Below are 25,662 nucleotides of genomic sequence, written 5' to 3' on the forward strand. Positions count from 1 at the left end.
TTCTGACCCCCAGAAAAGGTGAAATAATAAATGTATGCTGGAGTTCCCATTGTGGCACAGTGGAAATGAATCCAACCAGGATCCATGAGGTTGTGGGTTTGATCCCTGGCTTTGCTCAGTGGGTTAAGGATCTGGCATTGCCGTGAGCTGTGGTGGAGGTTGCAGACATGGCTTGGATCCCATGTTGCTGTGGCTGTGGTGTAGGCCATCAGCTGTAGCCCCGATTCGACCCCTAGCCTGGGAATCACCATATGCTCTGGGTGTGGCCTTAAAAGGAAAAAAGACAAAAAACAAACAAACAAAAAAAAAAAACAAAAAAACCCCTGACATTTCAAAACAATTCAGTTATAATGAAAATAATCTTAGAATATTGAAAATAAGAACACGGATTATTTTTTCCTACAGAAGAAATGCTTATTTACCTTCAAATCCAGGAAAATCACATGAAAATTCTTAGGATTAATAAAAGAATTATACATTTGATTAATAATATTTTTAAAGATAAATTTTTTCTATGTATGGTATATGTAACAAGTCAGAAAGAATAACGGACATCAATCCTATTCCTAATAGGCATGAAACATAAAATACATATGAAAACACTTAGCAGGATTATGTATATAATGATATATTGTTATGCAAACTAAAAGAAGGCAAGCATGGGAATGAATATATATATTCCTAATTTTCTGTATTTTTTTTTTTTAGAAGAATGAGCGATGTCTGGGCGTCTTTTATTGTGTGACCGAGAAAAAACCAGGCAGAGGAGCCCCCGGGGAAAGGCGGCCCCGCTCCAGCGCTGCTTCCTCCTTCATCTTCTAAGCACTTCCTCCATTTCCTTTCAAGGATTTTAGACATTGATTTTGCTCACAGATGCAATCCAAGTGTGAATAAATAAATGTACCAACTTCTAAGACCCCCTTCCCCATGTTCCTTTAAATAGAAAAGGTTGCTAAATGTCTCTTCAGAGTCCATCAGCCAAGTGGTCCCACCTACGGTTTTCAAAACCAATTGAACTTGATCTTCTGACCTCCCTCCTTGAACCACGGTGCGTTCTGGGAAAGAAGTCCTACTGATACTGCCGATAGTCTCCAAAAAGCGAGGCCGGTAACTGGGCCGAAGGCAGCTGGGAGGGGTCTTCAGCAAACTGGGGACCATTGGGAAACTGTGCAGAGGCAAATCTTGTCAACAAGATGCCAGCTCCTTCGATTAAGGCCAGGAGGATGCCACCCATCGCGGCTGAGCCGACCATGGCCACCGGCCCGTTTCTTGCCGCCAAGGATGGCTCCTGTCAAGGCACCGCTGGTGATGGCGTTTCAGGGGTCCTCCTTCCCGCGCACCTGGGCCATGCCGCAGACCATCGTGGAAAAAATGCCTCCCCAAACTGCAAAGCTACCTCCCAACTGCGGAGCCCTGGTTTTAAAAGTTGTCAAACTCCCTCGTAGTCTGTGGTTTATTCCCAGCAGAGAATGGCGGAAATTTTTGGTGGCTTGAAAGATACCACCACCTATGGTTCCCATGGTGAAGGCCCCACCACAGTCATGCACAATTCGCCAGGGGCAGGGCTCGCGCGCCTATTCCTCCGAGTTCACGGTGCCGCGATGCCGGGTAAACAGCTAATTTTCTGTATTAAACGTGTCTATACTTAACTTGATTAAGTGGTCTAGACTGATCTCCAGAACAGCTCTTCTCTATTCCCCTTCCAGCCAGCAACATATTAGGGTCCCTTATTCCTATTATCCACCAATTCAGTGGTTTACTTTCTAATTTTTGCCCATCTAGTACGTATTGTATGTATAGTATGTATTTTTATTTTAATTTGCATGTCTGAAAGCTAACTTAAACGTTAGCATTTAAGGGTTTCTGTTTATAAATTGCCTATTTATATTATCCACCTTTTTTCTCTTGACTTGTCCTCTTGTTGGTTAGCAGAAGTCTTTTTATAGTCTAGATTTTAATCATGTTTCAGTTTTAAACATTGTAAATATCTTCTTAGATGTTCTCTATTAATTTTGTGATGTGCTTTATGAAATATAAATAATCATATTATAATCTCATTCACTAACATTTCATATTATGTTCTGCTTTGGAAATTTTATTTTTTTAATGTTATTTTATTTTACTGTGGTTAAACACTTAACATGAGATGTACTATCTTAACAAAGTACTATTAAGTGTACAATACAGCAGTCGTGACGATCATTACAATATTGTACAGCAGCAGATCTATAAATATATTCATTTTGCTTAACTGAAAATTGGTACATTTCACTTAGTATCTCTACATCCCCCCCCCCACCAGCCCTTTAGCCCCCACCATTCCACACTTTTTTTCTTTTTTTTTTTAGCCACATCCTTGCCATATGGAAGTTCTTGGGCCAGGGATCAAACCACCTTTTATTTCTATCAATTTGACTATTTTAGCTACCTCATATACATGTAATCATGCAATATTCATCTTTCTGTAAGTGGCTTACTTCACTGAATTTTTATGTAATTCCTCCTCATCTTGGGTCACCAACATATCCAATATTTGTGTGCAAGCTGATTGCCCTAGGTCAAGGCCAGTCCAAGTTAACAGCCTTGCAAATAGGAAAGACCCAATGTACATTTTAACATTGTGGAAATGATACTATTCAAAATACCCTTTTAACCATTTCATGCTTGCGAGAGTAAAAATTTTAGGAATACTGGCTTTGTGTAAAATGTAAAAAAATAAATAAATCTTTTAAAAGGATAGTTTGTATTTTATATTGGACTATACCAAACATATATATTTCACATTCGTGTTAAACATGAATCTCTTCTTCTCAAGGTTCTAAAAAGTTTCACTGAGAAGCTATAAAAGCTCCAAGCTTGGAATATTGTAAAATCTTTCAGAATTTTAATCTGCTAAAATTTATATTGGGACCCAATGTCTAAGACTACAAATATATATTTTTGTAGATATTGTACATAAAGATTTTGAAATATTTAAGATGGAAGCATTTATCTTCTCTCTCTGCTGCCACCCAAGTGCTTGATGATCTCCACATCTGTAATTCTTCTCAACAAAAGATTCTGGAATCAGAAGTTGCACCAATATTTATAAAAGAACCAGGGGAACATCTGTGGGCAGTTCTGTTTGTTCACACTAGTGAAATGTGGGTAACTAAGTCTAAGCATAAAAGCTACAAAACATAACCTGGTAGGACCAAATGTTCTTATACATCAAAGAAACATTTTTTTTACATGCTTAGGAGTTTTTTATTTTATTTTTTCCTGTATTAAGAGGACTATATTTTTTAATGCACCCCTGGGCTCATCTCATAAATAGATTCCTGAGCAACTTTTGGATAAAATAGTCATTCTTCAGAATTGCATTTATACTGTTTCCATCCCCCCCCCCCAAATTCTCCTTTAAGGTAAATGGCCATCTAGCAGAACATTAATAACAAAGAATTCCCCCATCACTCTCTTCATTGACTTGCAAATGCAATCATTCTTGTTCTCTTTTGAACATAGAGGAACATAGTGCATTGCATTACAGACTGCAATTCTCATCAGACAGTTGTGTGATAAGCTAGTTCTTTTTCTAGTGCATGTCTAGAAGAGTACTATTAAAAATGCCATTTTTTTTTGCATGTAGGGTTAATCCTTTCCTTCAACCAGAAGAGAAGAATTCACCTTTCTGACTAAATCTGATTCCAAGAGTCAAATACAAAAACCCAAATGACTTAAAACAGAGATATACATGAGTTCAAAACAATGGGGGAAAAAAATGAAATAATTTCTGGGCTTAAAAAAAAAAAATTTAAACATATTATGGTTTTCTATATTTCTTTTTTTTTTTTTGTCTTTTGTCTTTTGTTGTTGTTGTTGTTGTTGTTGTTGTTGCTATTTCTTGGGCTGCTCTGCTGCATATGGAGGTTCCCAGGCTAGGGGTTGAATCGGAGCTGTAGCCACCGGCCTATGCCAGAGCCACAGCAACGCGGGATCCGAGCCGCGTCTGCAACCTACACACCACAGCTCGCGGCAACGCCGGATCGTTAACCCACTGAGCAAGGGCAGGGACCGAACCCGCAACCTCATGGTTCCTAGTCGGATTCGTTAACCACTGCGCCACGACGGGAACTCCCGGTTTTCTATATTTCTTAAAGAACTACCTTCTATGCAGGATATGTCAGAGCTGTAAATGTGTGTGTGTGTGTGTGTGTTCTAATTTTGTGGCAGGTATTTCAACTCATTTGATTATGACACATATTAAAAATGAAATAGATCTACTGATAAAAGATCATAGACAAAATTATAGGGAACAACTTAAATTTTAAAAGAAATACATTTGGAGAATTTGACTAGAGCATTCCAACTGACTGTCTGGACTAATTAAAACTCTTATTCATCATGTAACAGAGAACTAGAAAAAATGGAACTCAAAGCATTAAAAAGTCATAAGTCCAGGAAAGGCCTGGACAAATTATTTCATTATTGTTTGTTGCCTTGATTTTTTAGAGAAAAATCCAATGCTGCTCATCTAACAGTCATGCATGACTGAGAGCAATTAATCAGACATGGTCTGCTGGTGAAATATTTAAAACAGTATCATGTCAAAGGTCCTTTTAACTTTGGAGTTTTTGAGGAAAAGAGAAATCTAATTGGAAAATAAAACACAGCAATAAACCCCAAATTTATCTCAGTTCAAATTTACCAAAGGTGTTTTTCCCTTCCTAAATATTGCTGTGAGAAATCCCTTAGTCTCAAATTCAGTTTAAATGAATGATAGTAAAGGATTATTGCAAAAAAAAAAAAAATTGGGATGCTTATGTTTTTGTCTCGTTGTGTTTTGTTTTATGGACTTCAACTGACACTTGTTCAGCTGACCTTCTCCAAAGCCATTCAAATGACGTCTGTATTTTTATCTAGGAGAAGCTGAGTTTAGGATTTGGTTGCAGTTTTTAGGCCAGAGGTATTTAGTTTCTGATTTCAACTACTCTTTCGAAAACTCAACTGAAATAGAGAAACAGTAGTCACAATTATGTTTTTACATAATACCTTCAAGGCTGGAATTTTGCTGTGAAAAATTCCCATCTCAGAATTTGTGGCTGTACTTACTTATCTTCTTTTATGGCTTATTTTCTTGTTCTGAATTATTAAGTGCTAAAAATATGGTTTATTTAGGTGTAGCACTGAAGAAAATCACAACCTCCCTTTTAGTATTTTGAATATTAATTTTAATAAAAAGTCCTGACTTACTTCACTCAGTATGAGAGTCTCTAATTCCATCCATGTTGCTGCAAATGGCATTATTTTGTTCTTTTTTATGGCTGAGAAGAAAATTGATAGAACACTGTAAACCAGGTATAATGGAAAAAAATAAAAATCATTATAGAAAAAATAAAATAAAATAAAATAAAAGTCCTAGCAAGCTTGAAATGTTTGAAGTAGGCAACTACTTGCTACTTGCTACAGTTAGTATTCCTGATGCTAACTTTGCCTTCTTGAAAGGTTAGAAACATTTGGAAGTACCAGTAGTTGTTCAGTTCACAAAGATACCATAAATCTCTCCTGCAGTGTGACTTAGTACTCTGGAAAGAAAGCATATATTCTCCAAGTCCATACTGTCCTGATGAAATTAATATTTGGGTGAGAACAGAGATAGCAATCTTCTCAATTCCTCTTTTACTGTGACAAAAGCAGAGAAAATGTTAACAAGTAAAGAATAAGCCCCACTGCCTAATGTTAAAGGTACAGATCCCTGTGGGAGGGATGATCCCTGTTGCATAAATGTCCCAGCTTCCTGCTCAGATGGTGCTTCAGGCTGCAAACTCATATATGCTTATAAATTCCATAATCCATTCATAATATTGGTGTGTGCTTGAAGGAGTGTGACCTTAGTGGACATGGCTCACATTAGCCAAATTCACAACAGACTCACCTACTGACCAAATGACAAATCACTAATATAAAAAGAGAAATGCAGAATGACAAATCATTAATGTATACAGAGAAATGCAAAATGACAAATCATTAATGTATAAAGAAGGACGTAACTCTCAAGGAGAGTATAGCATTCATTTTTCTTACTCAGGACAGACACTCCCAGCAGAAAAACCCTTATGAAAAGCACAAAAAAATTTATAGATGCATCATGATAATAATTATCCCTTAGGACCAGAGGTAACTGCATCTGGTGAGTAAGACTGTCTTAATAGATGTAGTTGAAGACACAATAAAACCTATTTATCCCCTTGAGTCTTAGGTTTTAAAAGATAATCTGGTTACTATTTGCCTTCTGTTCACATAGCATTCTTTTAGACAGAGTATATTTTAATAAATTGAGGGGAGCCAGTTTCGATTAATTCAACTCTAGCATCAAATCTCAGCCTGTGAAGGGCAGATAGAGGGACTGAAGTGGTTGAAATGGACTTAAGGTCCACTTTTCCCACTCACTGCTCTTCTGTTTAGCCCCTGGAGAACTCTGGAGCTTTGCCAACCAAGACTGAAAACCATCAGATTAAAGGAGGCAGTCTCCTCTGCTGGTCAATAAAATTTTCTTGGCCCGGGATTTACAGCTGATATTTCCTTGTTCATAAAACAAGATGATACTATTGGAGTTTCCCTTGAGGCTCAGCAGGTTAAGAATCTGACATAGTGTCTGTGAGGATGCGGGTTCCATCCCTGTCCTCACTTATCAGGTTAAGGATCCAGCTTCTCCACAAGCAGCAGCATATATCCTTCCAGAAGTGGCTCAGATCCTGTGTTGCTGTGGCTGTGGTGTGGGCCAGCAGCTGCAGCTCTGATTGGACCACTAGCCTGGGAATTTCCATAGGCTGCAGGTGCAGCCACTAAAAGAAAGAAAGAGAGAGAGAGAGAGAGAAAGAAAGGAAGGAAGGAAGGAAGGAAGGAAGGAAAGAAAGAAAGAAAGAAAGAAAGAAAGAAAGAAAGAAAGAAAGAAAGAAAGAAAGAAAGAAAGAAAGAAAGAAAGAAAGAAAATGATACTATCATATCCCGTACCATTTTGGATGAGCTAATATATGCTCTCTTAACAACTCTTAAATCTCAGTGCCATATCAAAAAATCTTGTTCTTCACTCATGTTCAGGTTCTTCACAATTCCCGTGTTTTTTGTTGTTGTCGTTGTTTTGTTTGTGTTTGTTTTCTTATTTGGGACTCACCATCTATCTGAACATTGCTGGTAACTTTGAAGAGGAAAAGGAGAGGATGCATGCACAGGCTTTAGAAACTTCCACCCAGAAGGAACAGTTTAATTCTGCTCACATAGCATTAGGCAAAGACAGGAGGTCAAGGCCAGTTTTAAGGGTGCAGGGCAGTGTATTGCTGCTGTGAGGAAACTCACCACTGTAACTCACAACCTAATACTAACGCTTACTCTAAACTTAAGAGGTAGTCAAGAGAACCACACCGACTACCACTTGCCAGTGTAACTTAGGTAAAATGTCATTGTGATTATTGTATTTGTTTATAGGCCTGTGTTGGAGTAAAAGGCAGCTTTGTGGTCACTTTGGAACATTTCCCACAAGAAAAGTTTTATTTGTCTTTTAGGGTTGTTCCCTCAAGAGGAAAATGGAATGGACACAAGTCCAGCCATGTTAGAAAGAGGACATAGCTTCTGGAAGACTTTCTTGTTTTATTGAGTTATATCTTGTTTTCCTTAAATATTAAGTATATTTATACTCTCATGGGCCCTGAGAAATTAGCTGGGTGATTTAACCAGAGAAACATCTTTGAGATAATTGAAAACCTGTGCTCCACAGAAATCTGGGCAAGTCAGCAAATGTGGGGTCCAAATGTCTGATGTTGGAAATGGCATACTTTGCTCTTTGGTAGTTAGTCACCAATACCACTGAAAACTGACTGCTGGAAATAGAGAGCATTTGGTGGACTTGTCCATGTCCATCCTTTCCTTAGACCTAAACACACATTTGGGTGAAAAAAACACTGAATTACACATTTTGATATATATCATAATTACATAATATACATAGACACTCTTTCAAGTTAAAAAAAAATAATTTTCACCTGGATTAATATTTTCAGATTGTGACCCAAAGTGGCATTTCACATATCCCCGCTATGGAAGGATAGAAGCAAGAGAAATCCATGTCCTTGGGTACTGGGGTCCCTCCTCTGCTTCTGGTACAGGAGCGACCCTTGTTTTTACCTCCATGTTTTTATTTATGTTTTTTTAGTTTTCTATTTGAAGAAAGTCACCAAGGCTAAAATGCAAAAATAAATCAAAGAAAAATAAATACAAAAAATGACTGAATTCCATTTACATATATGATGAGAAGGAATTCAGATTCTGATAGTGTGTAGTCTCTGACACTAGACTACTAGAGTTTATAAAAACAGGTCTGAGTGTAAAGCAGGTTCAAACCTTTTACTCAGTCATGGATTTATTCAGAGAAATTGTAAACAAAGCCCTTTTCCAAGTTCCTATTTACAAAACTAAAAACAATTTACTAAAGCATTAATTAACTCAGGGAAAATATTGAAAACAAAGTGAGTTTCTGAATTAAAAGATAACTTCAAATTTAAACCAAAAAAAAAAAAATACCCAGAAGGTTAGCATAAAGTGTTAATTGACATTACCAAATACAAGTAATTTTTATGTAACAAGGAAGGAGGTGTAACAATTAAAAAAAAAAACTTTTAATCTTTCAGCTGCTTTTGATTCAGGACTCTAAAGATTTTGTTTTGGGCATTTCTATATATTTAGTATTGTATTACACTATCAAAAATTTGTAGCAGTTACATTACTGGAGGTAAATTCTTTTCTTAAATTCTTGTTTTATATAGTGTGACCAATGGAAAGCTTCCTATGAAAGAAAAATAGTTTGGAATGGATTCTATTTCTTCAGAAATAGAACCACTAAAATCTATATTTGCCCCCTAAATTAAAGATTAGTTCTAGTTCAAAGTCTCAAGAAGAGAAAGACTTCACAATAACTTCTTTCACTTCAGCTAAAAGAAAAAAAATTATGAAATATGTTTTAAAGGTAAATTCCAGGATAATTTGTAAATATTCAATACATTTGAGAAGAATGGCAAACAGGAGAGGAGCAGACAGCTTTATGATACAAGTACAATTGCTACACAATACAAAATCAACAATATAATTTACCTAGGAATTAATGTAACAAAAGATATGTAAGATTTTTATGGAGAAAATTGTACAATTTCTCTTGCCGCATTAAGAAAACATAACAAATTAAATGATGCTCAAAGGAAAACTCAGTATAATGAAAATATTAGTCCTCCCCAAATTGACCTAAAGGTTCAGATCTTATTTTTCTTATATCAGGAAACACTCGCTCTCTCCTCCACCAAAGAATTATTTTAATTCACTGCTCATCATTATTCCCAGTTTACATACCTATTGTTACATTCATCCCTAGGTAAGTTATATTATTGATTTTGTATCATATGGTAATTGTACTTGGGTGTCTTTTAAAAAACTCATGTCTTTAAATATTTGTGGTCAGTGTATAGATAATTACTTCTATATATTGCTCTTAATATAAATCTATCCATTTACTTTTCTAAACATCTTTGTGTATTCAATTGTTTTTATACTATGTATGCTATACATGAATTTTTTTTAATATACTTTCAATTCTTGTATCTCCAATCCAATATTATATAGGGAGTGTATACAACTTTGCCTTGTCATTGATATTAAAGGAAAGTTATTAGTGATCTAACATTAAAAGAAAAATATTCCCTGGAAATTTACAGTAGGAAATTCCCTACTGTCTCTGCTTGTTGAATAGCTTATATTGTTTATGAGGGATTTTTTTTTCCAATAACTCTTTCTACAGTCACCTGAGTTATATTGTTTTAACATCTGATATTATTTGCATACTATCTGATGGCTAACTGACTTGCATTTCTGTCATAAACTTCATGCCATCATGATAGATTACTCTTGTTTTCTCTTGCATTCAGTTTGCCAGTAGACAAAGATTATAGAGTCACCATAAAGCTGTCTGCTCCTCTCCTGTGTTTGGGTCTCTGCCAAAATGTGGGTGACAGCAGCTGACCTCATTGCTACAACAAGCCCTGACTAAACAATCTGTGCTTTTTCTCAGGTGGTTTACTTCATTTACTCCCACAAACTATACATTGTCCTTTTTTTTTTTTTGTCTTTTTGCCTTTTCTAGGGCCACTCCTGTGGCATATGGAGGTTCCCATGCTAGGGGTTTAATTGGAGCTGTAGCCACTGGCCTACGCCACAGCTCAGGGCAACATGGGATCCTTAACCCACTGAGCAAGGCCAGGGATCAAACCCACAACCTCATGGTTCCCAGTCAGATTCATTCGCCACTGTACCACCACGGCAACTCCTACATTGTCCTTTAAAAATAACTTTCTTTGAAAATTGTGCTTTTATAGAAAATGTTTTAATTAAAATTCAGCTCTGTGCTTTTTGTTGTAATTTCTTCTTTCACTTGGTGTTTATAGTGTGTATCATAAAATTGAAATTTGTAGGCCTTTTAATCCAGTTATTTTTTAGTATTCATCTCTTAGTTCATTCCATTTAACCAGGGAATTAATTTGCATGGTAGTTGTTTCTTTTTATTTCTGAAGGTATTTTGTGAGCAAAATTGTTTTGTTTAGAGGAAAATGTGCGTTCTCTGACACTAAGTGCATTTATTTATGTGTATCTATCAAATTAAAATTTTTTTTTGTCTTTTTGTCTATTCTAGGGCTGCACCTGTGGCAAATGGAAGTTCCCAGGCTAGGAGTCTAATCGGAGCTATAGCTGCCAGCCTACGCCACAGCCACAGCAATGCCAGATCCTAGCTGCATCTGCTACCTACACCAGCTCTCAGTAATGCAGGATCCTTAACCCACTGAGGGAGGCCAGGGAAGCTCATGGTTCCCAGTCAGATTCGTTAACCACTGAGCCATGACTGGAACTCCATCAAATTAAATTATTACTTACCTTGTTCAAGTTTTCTCTACCTTTACCAACTTTTGACATTTTAGAAATAAATGGGAAAATATAATTAAAATCAAAATCTCCTTTTCACTCAGAAAAACTCTCCAAGAAGTTAGAAGAGAAAGAAGACAGTTTTCATTATTGAATATTATGTATTAAAGTAAATGAAATATGCATCACCAGAATTCATTAAGAACATACAAAGTTGCAAAAACAAACAAACAAACAAAAAAAAACACCTGACCCTTTTATAAGCCAAGTGGACACAACCTATTGTATACATGTTCTCAAAATAAACAATAATTAATCATCAAGTAAGAGGACTTTTCAGCACTAGTTGTCACACATAGTTCACCCTATATTTACCTAGTAACTGGGGAGACCACCTGTGTTAGCTAATGGAGTCACTAAGATTTCCTATGATAGAAAAGACATTATGTTACTTCCCACATTTTGAAAATCTATTTTCAAATATGATGTAAATATATTTTCCAACTTCTTTGTATTAGAATTTATAATTTTTATATTTGTCCATCATTATACTTTCAAAGTTTCATGTTTTTGTACTGAAGTGTATTTTGAAGAAAAACTATATAGCTGATTTTTTTAATGCAGAAAATGTAAATCCATTAATTTGAGTTACTAATATATTTGGAGTTGACTTTGTTTCTACCAATTTATCTTCTGCTTTCTATGTACTCTATTTTTTGCAATTTTAATGAAAGATATAAATACCTACCTAAAAGTCATATGACATAAACATGAAGTTTCATCAATTACTATTAATCAAAACTTAGTTAACCCTATTTAGGTCAAGAAATAAAATATTCCCAACCTTCTCAAAGTCCCCTCTCCACCTCTTTGCCTCATGTTTTTTTAATCACAGACTTCTCCCTCAAGGCTACAGAGAATTGAATTTTGTACTAATCATTTCCTTGTTTGTTGTATCTCCTTTGAACTTTATACAAATAGAAACATACCTTCTGTATTCTTTTGTATTTCAGTTCCCCCCCTGACATATTTTATGATTCATCTTCTATGTGTCAACAGTTGTAGTAAACTCATTTTATCTTTATGTCATTTTCCATCGTGAAAAGAGAACCAGTTCACTGATCTCTTACACTGCTGGTCAGTATTTGCATTGCTTTCAGTATGGGGATACTATAGTGTTACAGAGAACATTATTTTTTATATTACCTAGTACTCATAAGCATGCATTTCTGTAACATCTATCCATAAGTGTGGAATTGAAGGGTCCTTGTTTATACACGACTTGAAGTTAACTAGACTTGGCCACATTATTTTCTAAAGTAGTTTTACAGAAGTGGTCAAGGACTCCTCAGGCAACAATGAATGGGTAAGAAGAAGAATGTCATGTATTTGATAAACATTTGATGTTGTCATACCTTAAGATTTAGATATACTGTTGTTTATAGGGATGATTTTCTTCCTTTTTTTTTTTTTTTTTTTTAATTTGGCTGTGCCCCACACCATCTGGAAGCTCCCAGGTCAGGGATTGAATCCATACCACATCAGTGACAATGCTGGATCCTTAACCCACTGAGCCAGCAAGGAACCCTTACACAGGATATTGTAATGTTTTGTGGCAAGTCCCTTCAGAAAACCTCATTCACCTCAACTTACTACCACCACACAAATACTAGAATGGGGGAGCCTGAATAGGAAAATATCAAGCACTAGTGAAGACATAGAGTAATTGGGACCTGCATATGCTGCTGGTGGGATCACCAACAGTGTAACACTCTTGATAAGTGTTAGATGGCAGGTCCTGGGAGGTAGGCACTGCAGTGCATGAAAATGGCTCCACACATTGTTCCTTGTAAGGTGACTTCACAGCACTGCCCATTAAGAAGTAGAGTCTATTTGAGCCAGTATTTGAATTTGATATTGTTTATCTCATCCAAGAGCCAACTGGGCTATTTTTGAGCTTAGGCTTATGCATTTGCTGGTATCAATACAGCTGTGAAAGTGAGGATGACTGGTCATGAATCCTGCAATTTTAAAGTAAGATTAATCAAATCTACATTCCATCAGTGTATGTTATTTTCTCTCCAAGCTACACAGTTCTACCAACAATAGGCACAAAGAAAATAACTGTAAAGCTACAAATAACCCTAATATTGACATAAAACTAATTTTCCTATTCCATTTAGTAGACCTTAATACCATTCTTTATAAATCTGGAGAGGGAGTCTATATGGAATAGTATAAAAAGCCAAAGGTAACAGTATTTAGTCTTTGGCAAAAATCTTCAATGCTTTTATCATAGAAAATTTTAAGATTGTTCATTAGAATAAATACTAAAATAAGTTTATATTCATTTCAATCTCCTTTTCAAGTATTGTGTTTCTATTATTTCACTAGAGTATTAAGACATAAGGGCATGGATATACTAATTTTTAATCTGTTAAATTTAGCAAATTCACAAAAGTGCTCTATTATAAAGAAGAAAGAGGACCTGCTTTGGGTTTAAAATTACAGTATGACTTACATGTTGTTCATATTTCAAAAAGAGATTCTGGAGTTCCCTGGTGGCTCAGTAGTTATGGATCTAGTGTTGTCACTCAGTGGCTCTCGTTACTGCTGTGGCATAGGTTCAATCCCTGGCCCAGGAATTTCTGCATGCCACAGGAGCAGAAAACAAAACAAAACAAAATAAAACAAACCTTCCTTTTAGATGATCATTTACATAGCAATTCTATTGCCTGTAAAATTGAGATTTTCCAATTTTTTCCTATGCATTTTTAGGGGTTTTGTTGTAGTTGTTTAATTTCTTTAAATGGGAAACCTTTGACATGGCTTATGATACCCCTACAACCTGCTCTCCTTAGTTCATATCATGTCTGTTCCTCTCACTCCTCATAGTCTGAACTCCATGGATATTTTCTCAGGTCCTTGAATGTGTCACATTCCTTTTTGCTTTAAAAATTTTAAAGAGGTGGTGCTCTCTGCCTGGAATTATCTTTCCCTAAAATTAATACTATTGCTTTCTTGGCAGCCTCACTTTTTAGATTAAATATGTTATTCAGAGAAAGGCATCTCTGATTTTGCAATCACTCATGATTTTATTTAATTTTCCTGTATTACATTAAATATAATCTTTAAATATTTATTTTTATGGTTATTTGTGAAAATTCTCTCTCTTGCACTGGATTTTAAGAGAGAAATCTAAGTTTACTTTCTTCACTGTTGAATTTCTAGTACCTAGTGCTATGGCTGTCAACAGAAAAAAATAACCTTTTCTAAATATGATGATAATCAGTGAAGAAGAAAGAGATTCTCAATGACTTCTGGGATTCAAACATTATTAGCTCATTAGTTGTATTCACATCTGAAACTTCATTATCTAGAAGAGTGCCTGGTGCTCAAATACAGGTGCTAAAAATACTCACGGAATGCTGAGACCAGCTCAGCTGGATGGGGCTGAAGAATGGGTGCTGTGAAACTTAAGGAAAAAAGTTAACATAAAACAAGACACAGAGACATTTATCTTAATAAAGGTGGGAACCAGGGGACTCAGGGTCTCAGGGACCAAGAGCACTGCCTCAAGAAACCACACTGCTTTTATTGTGCTCTTGAGGATTAAGTCAAGTGAAAAGGGGGTTGTAGGTGCAGGATATAGGGTTTTTTTTTTTATTGTAAGTTCTTTCATTATTTTAAAAGTCACTTAGCTGGTAGATGGTTAAACTTTTACTCTAAACTTTAGGCACATAACCATCATTAGCATTTGCATTAGCTACCAATGCATAGCATTTCAGAGAATCCTCACTGTGCTTCTGCAAATGGCATGCCTATTTGTGGCAACCCAGTGTGCCTAGGTTTGCACCTTGGTTCTCTTGGCTAATGCATATGCTGCTAATGACCACTCATAAACCACTTGGCCATGAGGTTCCTCTTTCTCTTATCCCTTAGAGGACATATCATGCTTGTGAAAATGGTGTTCCAATCTGCATATGTCTGGTGTGCCTGGACCAATGCATTATGTCCTCATTCAGCTGACCCCATGAATAACCCATGCCTTTAGGTCTTTGTTCTTAAGCTTAAGTCATTTACCAGCACTGTGACTGTTTCTCAAGCAGGAAGATGGGACAAAGTAAGGAAGGACAAGATGGAGTTTTCAGCTAAGAGGCTAAGAAAATATTATAAAAACATGTCTCACAACAATGGAACAAACAGAATTTTATTTTGATGGGAGTGGGGCTGATAAAAAGCTTGGTGGTTTCTATTTTCCAATCATTCTTTACTTGAATGTTTTCAATGGTAATTTAAAATTAGATTACTGAGTTAAACATTTAAATTTTTTCTTTTTCTTTTTATGGCTGCACCTGTGTTATATGGAAGTTCCATGGTCAGGGGTCAAATCACTGTAGCTGCTGGCCTACATCACAGCCAGAGCAACACCAGATCCAAGCCACATCTGCAATCTATGCCATAGCTCACAGCGATGCCCATATCTTTAACCCCAAGGATCAAACAGACATCCTCATGGATACTAGTTGGGTTCATAACCTGCTGGACCACAACAAGAACTGCCGCTTTAAATTTTATAATATGAGCCTTACTTAAAATGTACTATACTTACAATATAATGTCATACCTTAATATAAATATAATATTAGTATAAATAATATACTAATGCAATTATATATGCTTTATACAATTCTTTTTTAAATTTTGAGTGTGCAACTATTTATGAAAAGAAATGTATTGTGATACAGACAATAGTTGCTTTTATAAGGAAAAGGTGTAGATATTATCCAGATGAAGTGCAGTATTATGATTTATCTGAATCAAAGTTTTTTAAAAGCTAAATCTAATGCTGTGCTAATCAGTGATCTTCAATATGAAAACATGAATGTCTTTACATCTGTGCAGAAAATGGAGCAGAATGCTTTTAAAAACTGAGAGAAAGAAGTTTTGGAGTTTTTGATAAAATATTTTGTGTAGAAAATTAGACAGAAAATATACACATTTCAAAAAAATTACTTAAATAATTATTAAGCAGTCATAGACTCTAAGAGAAAGTCTGTTTAGGAATTCTGTTTGAGTTTTGTTTTGAGGAATGCAGCAACCACTGTTAAAGTTTTCAAAGTTCTTTGGTTAGAGACCTGTCACAAAAATCAAAGTGGAGACTGCCTCATACTTTGCACACTTTAATTAGTCAGTTCTTTTAGCTGGTTAAGTACAAAAGTTTCAAAAGAAAATAAGATAACTTTCCTGGGAAGGAGATATATGTAGCCTCTTCATGCACGAATTTAAATTCTCACTAAACAAAATACATCTGTAACAATTTTAATAGACTGTAATTTAAATTCCTGTTTCACTGAGACCTTTTCTTAAAAGCCAGGACCCTCTTTACATGTCCCCATATCCCTTTATCCTTATTTCATCCTACAACTTATCACACCCTTTTTTCACTTTTTCTCACTACAGAATAAGTTCAGTATTCCTTGAATACCTCTGTATCCCCAGGTACAGAATCAGCAATCAATAAATATTTGTCAGCTGAACATATGGATAAGCTTGTGGCTGGCAATGTTAGAATATCCTACAGAATTAGTCCTTAATTTTGAGTCACTCATGTGGTTAGGAAATCACTACATGAATAACCTACTGTTTCCTCTGTCATATCTGGATCCTTATTCCTCAACCTGACAAATTTTATTAATCATTGATGATTCCTCCCAATAAACTTTTCCCAGTGCTCCCAAATATATTTTGTGCCTCTTCTACTTTCCCAAAACACTTTGCTTAAAACTGAATCTGTGCATACCTTACTCTATGCACAACCGCTAAGCTAGAAACTCAAAACAAAACCCTGACAATCTTTTCATTGTAGCAATTTTAATGGTGCCTTATCACATGCTTGTGATAATGTATTTTTGTTCCAAGGAAGGTGAAGAAGCTCCAAATTTTATTTTTAATCTCTGAGGTGCTATGTATTATACCCCTTTTTGTATATACTTTCACCATGGTACTATATCACGAGACATGCCTCTACAATATTTTCTTAGCCTCTTTACTTTGTCCCATCTTCCTGCTTGAGAAACAGTCACAGTGCTGGTAAATGACTTAAGCTTAAGAACAAAGACCTAAAGGCATGGGTTATTCATGGGGTCAGCTGAATGAGGACATAATGCATTGGTCCAGGCACACCAGACATATGCAGATTGGAACACCATTTTCACAAGCATGATATGTCCTCTAAGGGATAAGAGAAAGAGGAACCTCATGGCCAAGTGGTTTATGAGTGGTCATTAGCAGCATATGCATTAGCCAAGAGAACCAAGGTGCAAACCTAGGCACACTGGGTTGCCACAAATAGGCATGCCATTTGCAGAAGCACAGTGAGGATTCTCTGAAATGCTATGCATTGGTAGCTAATGCAAATGCTAATGATGGTTATGTGCCTAAAGTTTAGAGTAAAAGTTTAACCATCTACCAGCTAAGTGACTTTTAAAATAATGAAAGAACTTACAATAAAAAAAAAAACCCTATATCCTGCACCTACACCCCCCTTTTCACTTGACTTAATCCTCAAGAGCACAATAAAAGCAGTGTGGTTTCTTGAGGCAGTGCTCTTGGTCCCTGAGACCCTGAGTCCCTGGTTCCCCACCTTTATTAAGATAAATGTCTCTGTGTCTTGTTTTATGTTAACTTTTTTCCTTAAGTTTCACAGCACCCATTCTTCAGCCCCATCCAGCTGAGCTGGTCTTGGCAGTACTAGACTTGAACAGACTCCTAGGTGATTTATTTTCTTCAATGAAGATTATTTTTGTTCAATATCAATACCATTTTAATTTTTGCAACACACCTATATAAAATAAACTATTTTAAACATTTTAAACTGTTAAGTAGGTGATCAGGATGCTACAAATACAGGCTTTGTAAAAATGAAATTGTGAAGATATCCTGAATTTAGTCTGGAAGTATTAAGTAGAAGCAAACAAGAACCTGAATAGCCTTATGGAGTGATAAAATGGCCTTAATGGATTTAATTAACTTACCCTATAAGAAATGAAAATTAAGGAATCTTTCTTGTCTGAACTGAGCTATTACCATGGTTTTAAATGCGGTCTTTATGGCCAGAAAGTCTTAGAGCAGATGGTAAATTTATAGTCCTTTTGCCCCTGTGGAGAAGAAAAAAGGAGAAAATATAGTACAGGAACTCTATGTGTTTCATGAATAAACTCAGAATGCAAGTGATGGGAACCATTTCTAAATGGTGTATGAAATTTATCACTGCTTATTCTAAAACTATACAAACAACATACAAGTTGATGCTTTGATAAAATTTTCTATAAATAAGCAAAAGGAACGTGTTTCTCTGAAATTCTACCAATGGAATAACTCAAAGCAAGAAATCAATGTGTATCCTCATTTTCTGATTAATTTAAGTACATAAGCATGAATATATATAAGCACTATGTATAGAAGCATGAAATACATTTCCCTGAGCCCTTTTTTCACCATATCCAATATGAAAACTATATTATGACTGTGTAATATGTGCCAAAATTTTTTTTCTAAAAGGCATATATGTGTGTGTATATAATTTGGTTTTACACACATCTCAAAGTTATATATAACTATATATATATATATATATACACACACATATATATGCCCACTATATATTACATAAATACTGCACATATAAATGTGTATATGATTTATTTATATCTATTGTATGGTTTCAAAAGTATGTGTAATGCAATCTACAATACTAAACATTTATTTGAGGTATTAAAAAGGATACTTTTATTTTTAAGATATTGTAAGTAAACTCAAAATTGTCATTTAATGATTAAATTCTTATGTGAAACTCTCAATAGTAATCAGTTATTTTTCCATAACATTGTTTTCATATTCCCAATTCCATATACCTAAGATTCCTCTTAAAATAAAATGTCGATAGGCTCCAGCTGGCGCCAACCTTGCGGGTCTCCTGGCAGCAGGCGCTCGCTCCCTCCTCGGCTCTGGTATGATTGGCCAGAAGACACTCTACTCTTTTCTTCTCCCTGAGCCCCTCCGGGAAGCGACGTGCCTGCAGCCCCGAGCCAAACGACCTGGGGACTGGCGTGGCTGCAGTAGTCGAGAATGGGGATGTGATGGCCAGCTCCGTCAAGAAGATCCGGGCAGGGCAGGAGAAGCGGGCATGCCGCCCTCGTCGCCACTAAGCTCTGAGCAGTTGGCCCACATCCAGAAGAACAAGGCCGCCGCGCTGCTCAGGCTTGCAGTGCGCAAAGTGCAGGTGGGCTTTGGTGAGAGTTGGAAGAAGCACCTCAGCGGCGAGTTCGGGAAACAATATTTTATAAAGCTTATGGGATTTGTTGCAGGAGAAAGAAGACGTTACACTGTTTACCCCCACACACACACACCAAGTCTTCACACGGGCCCAAAATGTGATAAGAGATGTGAAGGTGGTCATCCTGGGACAGGATCCATATCACGGACCCAATCAAGCTTGCGGGCTCTGCTTTAGCATTCAGAGACCTGTCCACCCCCGCCCAGTTTGGATAATATTTATAAATAGCTCTCTACAGACATAGAGGGCTTCGTTCATCCTGGTCATGGAGATGTGATTGGATGGGCCAAGCAAGGTGTTCGTTCTCCTGCTCAACGCTGTGCTCACGGTCCGGGCACATCAGGCCAATTTGCACAAAGAGAGAGGTTGGGAGGAGTTCACCGACGCAGTTGTGTCCTGGCTCAAGCAGAACGCCAACAGCCTTGTCTTCTTGCTCTGGGGCTCTTATGCTCAGAAGAAAGGCAGTGCCATTGACAGGAAGTGGCACCACGTGCTGCAGACAGCGCAACCCTCCCCGCTGTCTGTGTGCAGAGGGTTTTTCGGATGCAGACATTTCTCCAGAACCAACAGCTGCTGCAGAAGCCGGGCAAACAGCCCATCAGCTGGAAGGATCTGTGACCATGACCCCGGGGTTGGGGGTCTCTGAGCAGTTTTCTAGAAGCTGCTATCAAAGTATCTGTTGGTTATGAAGTCAAATTGAAATTTTTCCCGCTGTAATTCTTAAGCACCATGCAGAAGGGAACAGTTTCAGTACAGCAGCCACAAGGTGGCGGCTTTATCCAGCCAGGAACACAAAGATCACCCTGCCACCTGGGGTCTGGAATCTGCTTGGCCTGGGTCAAGGATCTTGGAACGGAGTTCAGGTCAAAAGCTCTGGATTCCTTAGTTTTATGTTTCCTCTGTGTTCTTAGTTTTATGGTTAAAGCCAGGAGATAAGCACCTTTTTGGTACAGGCAGTTGTTACTTTTTTTTACTTGGTAGGTTTAGTCTTTAGGTTTATAAGCTGTTGGGTGTTTTTATATGGAAAGGCCCCCTTTTCCCAGCCTGGCATTCTTGTCTCCATCAGGCACCCTGTCCTGTCACCTTTCAGAGAGCCCGCAGGAAGCCTGAAGAAGTTTTGCAAGTTCCCAGAAATTAGGGATTGATTCCCTGACTGTGATAGAGGCAGAGTTGCTAAGAAACCATCCTTGGTGTAAACCTTCACTGATAGTCAGAAGCTGGGGAAAGGGAGCTGGATCTTGTCTATGCTGTTATTTTTGAGTGTTTCTAGGAATAAACTATAGAAATTCACCTGGAAGGAGGAGAAAGGGTTTTTCTTGTTTTTTTCTTTGTTTTTTAAGAGGAGATGTTTTTTTCCTAGATGCTTTGGAGCTGGGGTTTTAGGGCCAGCATACACTGCCAATGCTGGGTTTTGGGCATTTTGGGGGTTTTTTTTTTTTTTTTGTACTGAAATCACTGGGTTTTTGTTTTTAATATTAACACAGGTGAATTTTGCTTTTTCAAGAAATACTTATGCAAATATGTGTGTATATGTATTATTTTTTTTGTCTTTTTTTTAAGAGACAGTCTTTATTAGGCACCTCCATCCTAGGTCCTGTTAGAGATGATGTTTTGCTGTTAGCTGGGTTAAAGTGCTAACCTTGGCTAAGTTTGGTAATAAAAAATGGTTGAAGTTTCAAAAAAATAAATAAATAAAATGTCGATAACTTTTTAAAATACAATCCTGGAAAATAAAATCCGTTTTGATTGTGTTACATGACAAACGAATATTCCATTTAATAATCCTCACATATTTTATAACTGTAAATTCAGAACTTGGTTATCTTAGTATCATGCCTCACAAATGAAATATGTAAATACAGACATAAAATAACAACAAAATAATAATAGTGAACACTGAGTACTTATAATGTATCAGACTTTAATGCATTTGTTTTTTGTTTCTTTAAATCATGACCACTAAAACAAAACAAAGCAAAATAAAAATACACTAACTGCATGGATAATATAAGGGTGGGAAAATAAAAACAAAGATGATATCACATACGGTACCCAGAATTCAATATGCTAATATAGCAGGTCATATTGAATAGTGTCTGATAGGTCTTTAAATAGTACAGATTAAAGGAAAAAATTAAAAAGCAAAGCTGTGCAAATTTTTTGTGAAAAAGTATTTTTTCATATTTCTCAATGGTTATACCACCCATGTGGTGGGTACTTACTGTTTGCCAGGTGTTTACTGCCCACTAATCCTTCAATGCAGATCAATATAATATAGATTAATTTATAAATGAGGTCACAGAGGTTCAGAGAACATAAGTAAAATGACTAGCATACTTCACAACTAGGGTCCAAGTCTAGGTCAGATGAATCAAAATACTCTTTTTTTTTCCCAAACAAAATAAGCTACAGCACATGGAGTTTAGAAATATTCTACTTCAGTTACAGACATCTTGTATGAGAGCCAGAGATTTTTTTTTCTTTAAAAAAATGCATTGAACATCTACTATATCATATTTAGATAGATTGACAGGAAGGAAGCAAAACATTATCTGACTGAAAATGGTGGAAAAGTGTTGGATGTTTGAAAGAATTGGAGAGGGAACCAATGAAACAGATACCTAGGAAAGAAGAAAAGTGAATTGCCAAGGTGACATGCAATGTTTGAGGAACCCATGTGAGGATATGAACTTCAGATTGTTTCTTTAATTGGGTGACTTTAGGGTTTAGCCAGAGAAGTGTTTTGATGAAGGAGCATAAGAAAATGAGATTGTCAACATAGTTGAAAAAATGAACGTGGGACAGATGATCATTGTCACCCATAAAATTTGGTTTTGAAAGTGAAATTTGTTCAGGTTGAAGAAGGCCAATGTATTTTAAGTTCTGGTTAAGAGGAGTTAATTACTAGGTACAAGGGTGGTGGTCCCAAGTGGTATGACTAAGATGACAGTTGCTGGTGGTACAGATAACCCAGTGTGTGATGATGGGAGGGGGTGGCTAAAGGAGCTTTCAGGACAGGATTACTGACAGATGGAGAAAAGTTATAAAGAACAGACTTGTATTTGCCAAGGAGGAAGGGAGAGGCAGTGGGATGGACTGGGAGTTTGGAGTTAGTAGTTGCAAACTATTACAATTAGAATGGATAAGTGATGAGGTCCTACTGTATAGCACAGGGAACTATGTTCAATCTCCTGGGATGTACCGTGATGGAAAATAATACTAAAAAAATAATGTGTAAGAATGTGTCTTATCTATCTTCTCTATATAAGATATATATAATGGATTAGCAATGAGATCCTGCTGTGTAGCACTGGGAACTCTGTCTAGTCACTTATGATAGAACATGATAATGTGAGAAAAAAAATGTATACATGTATGTGTAACTAGGTCACCATGCTGTACAGTAGAAAAAAAATGTATTGGGGAAATAACAATTGATTACAATTTAAAAATAAAAATAAAATTAAGAAAAATTTAAATACCATATATATATGGATGACTTTTCTGTACAGCAGAAATTGGCATAACATTTTAAATCAACTATGACAAAAAATTTAACAAAAAAAATAGGAAATGAGAAGGTAGGATTTTGGAATTCTGACTACATAATTTAACTGATTGTTAAAATCATCAATTAAACATAGAAGTTCACATCAAGAGAAAAGCTAAAATATTCAAGAAATAAAGGATGGTGAATTATCTCAGAGAGAACATATGATTGCACCAAGAATTGGTTTCCTCTGTGTTGTGTTTGATGTCATAAAATTCTAAAGTGGAATTTTAGAATACATGATCTTTTCTATCCCAATATATGCCTTAATTTTTTCTTATTATAAATTATTTAAAATTTTGCTTTCTGCACTTAAGATTTTTTTTTCTTTCTTTTTTTTTTTTAGGCCCACACCTGTGGCATATGGAGGTTCCCAGCTCCCAGCTGAATCAGAGCTGCAGACATGGGCCTACACCACAGCCACAGCAACACCAGATCTGAGCTGCCTCTGTGACCTACACCATAGCTCACAGCAATGCCTGATCCTTAACCTACTGAGCAAGGCCAGGGATTGAACCTGCATCCTCATGAGTGCTAGTCTATTCCGCAACCTGTTGAGCTGTGATGGGAAGTCCTGCACTGAAGAGTTTAATCAGTGGGAAATTAGTGTTTATGTGTAGTCAGAAGGAGGAATTTAATTTTTCTATATAGGTATTTAATTGTGTTTGTCATATATATTTAATAGTCCATCTTTTTCCCCAGCCATCTCAGGGAAATAGGAAGCTTTGAAATGTATTGACAGGAAAATTGTTTCTGTAAATATTTTATTGTTTTAATCTCTGGCATTGATTTTAGTATACCCCCTTTTTCTATCCTTTTAAATTATGCACTTGTGTCTTAACTTTTCATAAAAAATTACACCACTAGTTTGCCTGTTTTCAAAAATCCCACTTGGATCTTTATTGATATTCTCCAGTCTGTAATTCTTGCTCATTGTGCAGCATGCTCTTCCTATTACAGCACCCCACTATTTCACCAGAGTGAATTCTATTCTTCCAGTGAACCTCCTTCATTAAAACTTTAGACTGTTTCTTATATAATACAAATATTTAAAACTACTAGAGTTTCCATTGTGGCTCAGTGGTTGATGAATCTGACCAGGAACCATGAGGTTGTGGGTTTGATCCCTGGCCTTGCTCAGTGGGTTAAGGATCCCGCGTTGCCATGAGCTGTGGTGTAGGTCTCAGATATGGCTCGGATCCTGTGTTGCTGTTGCTGTGGTGTAGGCTGGTGGCTACAGCTCCGATTCGACCCCTAGCCTGGGAACCTCCATATGCCGAAGGAGCAGCCTAAGAAAATGGCAAAAAGACAAAAAAAATGAAATAAATAAAACTACCTATCTTATTACTCTTATTACTCTTTTTTAATTCCATCATGGTTTCTTCTCTTAGTTAGGAATTATTTAGAAGTGGGCTTTTATATTTCCAGATGTATTAGGATGTTTTTCCCTTTTTTATTTTTTTTATAGTTTTATTTTTTATTTTATTTTATTTTTGTCTTTTTGCCATTTCTTGGGCCGCTCCCATGGCATGTGGAGGTTCCCAGGCTAGGGGTCTAATCGGAGCTGTAGCTGCCAGCCTACACCAGAGCCACAGCAATGCGGGATCTGAGCCACGTCTGCAACCTACACCACAGCTCACGGCAACACCGGAGCGTTAACCCACTAAGCAAGGGCAGGGATCGAACCTGCAACCTCATGGTTCCTAGTCGGATTCGTTAACCACTGCGCCACGACGGGAACTCCTGTTTTTCCCTTTTTAATTGATGTTTTAAACTTCAGTGCACTGTGGTCAAATACTGCAGTGTGCAAGACATAGATTCTTTAAAATTTAGTGAAACTGGCTTTTTGGCCCAGTGTGTAAGCAAGTCTTATAAAAGTAATTGAGAATCTTGGAAAGTAACAAGAGCTCCTTATTCTCATTAAAGAAATGGTGGAGGCCAGAAATTTAATTCCTACTAATTGCCTTTTAAAATGTTCCATCTGGCCAATCTGTAAGGGTTTCCATCCTCTAGGAAGTATTCGTTCCTAGAGGTTAATAGTAGACTACACAGAATTAAATCAGTTGGTTTATCCAGTTGTTTCAGTGAAGTCTTATATGGTGAGGACTTACAAGATGGGCACCAAGGGTATAGCCTTGCAGACCTGGCTCACCCACAGTCCACAGTGGCAGAGGTTATTATACTAGATTATGATCTAATATCGATCATATGGATACTAGAAATATCAGAACCTGGATAGTGAGGATCCTCTGATAGATTCTGATAGGTCTTCTCAGTGAAAATATTTTGGAGTTTTGAACTAGAAATCTGAAGCGGCTGTTTATTATGCTCCACTTACATGTAATATCTTGCTTGTTCCTACTGCATCTTGAGCCAAATCATCACTAATCCTGAGGGACATGAAGTGATATTTTTAGTCCTGGAATTCTGACCCTGTTTTGTTTCTGTTGGTTTGTCTCTTTTCTTTTTAGGGCCAAACCCATGGGATATGGAGGTAACCAGGCTAGGGGTCCAATAGGAGCTGCAGCTGCCAGCCTACACCACAGCTCACTGCCACGCCGGATCCTTAGCTCACTGAATGAGGCCAGGGATTGATTGGCATCCTCATGGATACCAGTTGTGTTCTCAGCCCTCTGAGCCATGATGGGAACTCCCTGACCCCATTGTAAGTAGTATCAGAGGATTTTGGAGTGGGTAAAGTATCTCATAACCAAGTTCAATTGTGAAGTAGAAGTGCTATATTTGAAACCTCCTCTCCCCACAGTGAGGACATTAAGGAGCATGTGCCTAGCTGCCCAGAGTATATAAAGCCTTATAAGACCTCCCTGCAACTTTGAGG

At 36.8% G+C, this 25,662-nt stretch overlaps 2 pseudogenes; one reads left to right on the top strand and one right to left on the bottom strand.

Moving 5' to 3' along the window:
* Nucleotides 1–732: 732 nt before the first annotated feature.
* LOC125126734 (mitochondrial import inner membrane translocase subunit Tim17-A-like) lies at nucleotides 733–1,699 on the bottom strand (annotated as a pseudogene).
* Nucleotides 1,700–18,949: 17,250 nt separating this feature from the next.
* On the top strand, nucleotides 18,950–20,120 carry LOC125126735 (uracil-DNA glycosylase-like; annotated as a pseudogene).
* Nucleotides 20,121–25,662: the final 5,542 nt, after the last annotated feature.

The sequence above is a fragment of the Phacochoerus africanus genome, chromosome 5 (genome assembly GCF_016906955.1).
Source record: "Phacochoerus africanus isolate WHEZ1 chromosome 5, ROS_Pafr_v1, whole genome shotgun sequence".
Taxonomy (NCBI): domain Eukaryota; kingdom Metazoa; phylum Chordata; class Mammalia; order Artiodactyla; family Suidae; genus Phacochoerus; species Phacochoerus africanus.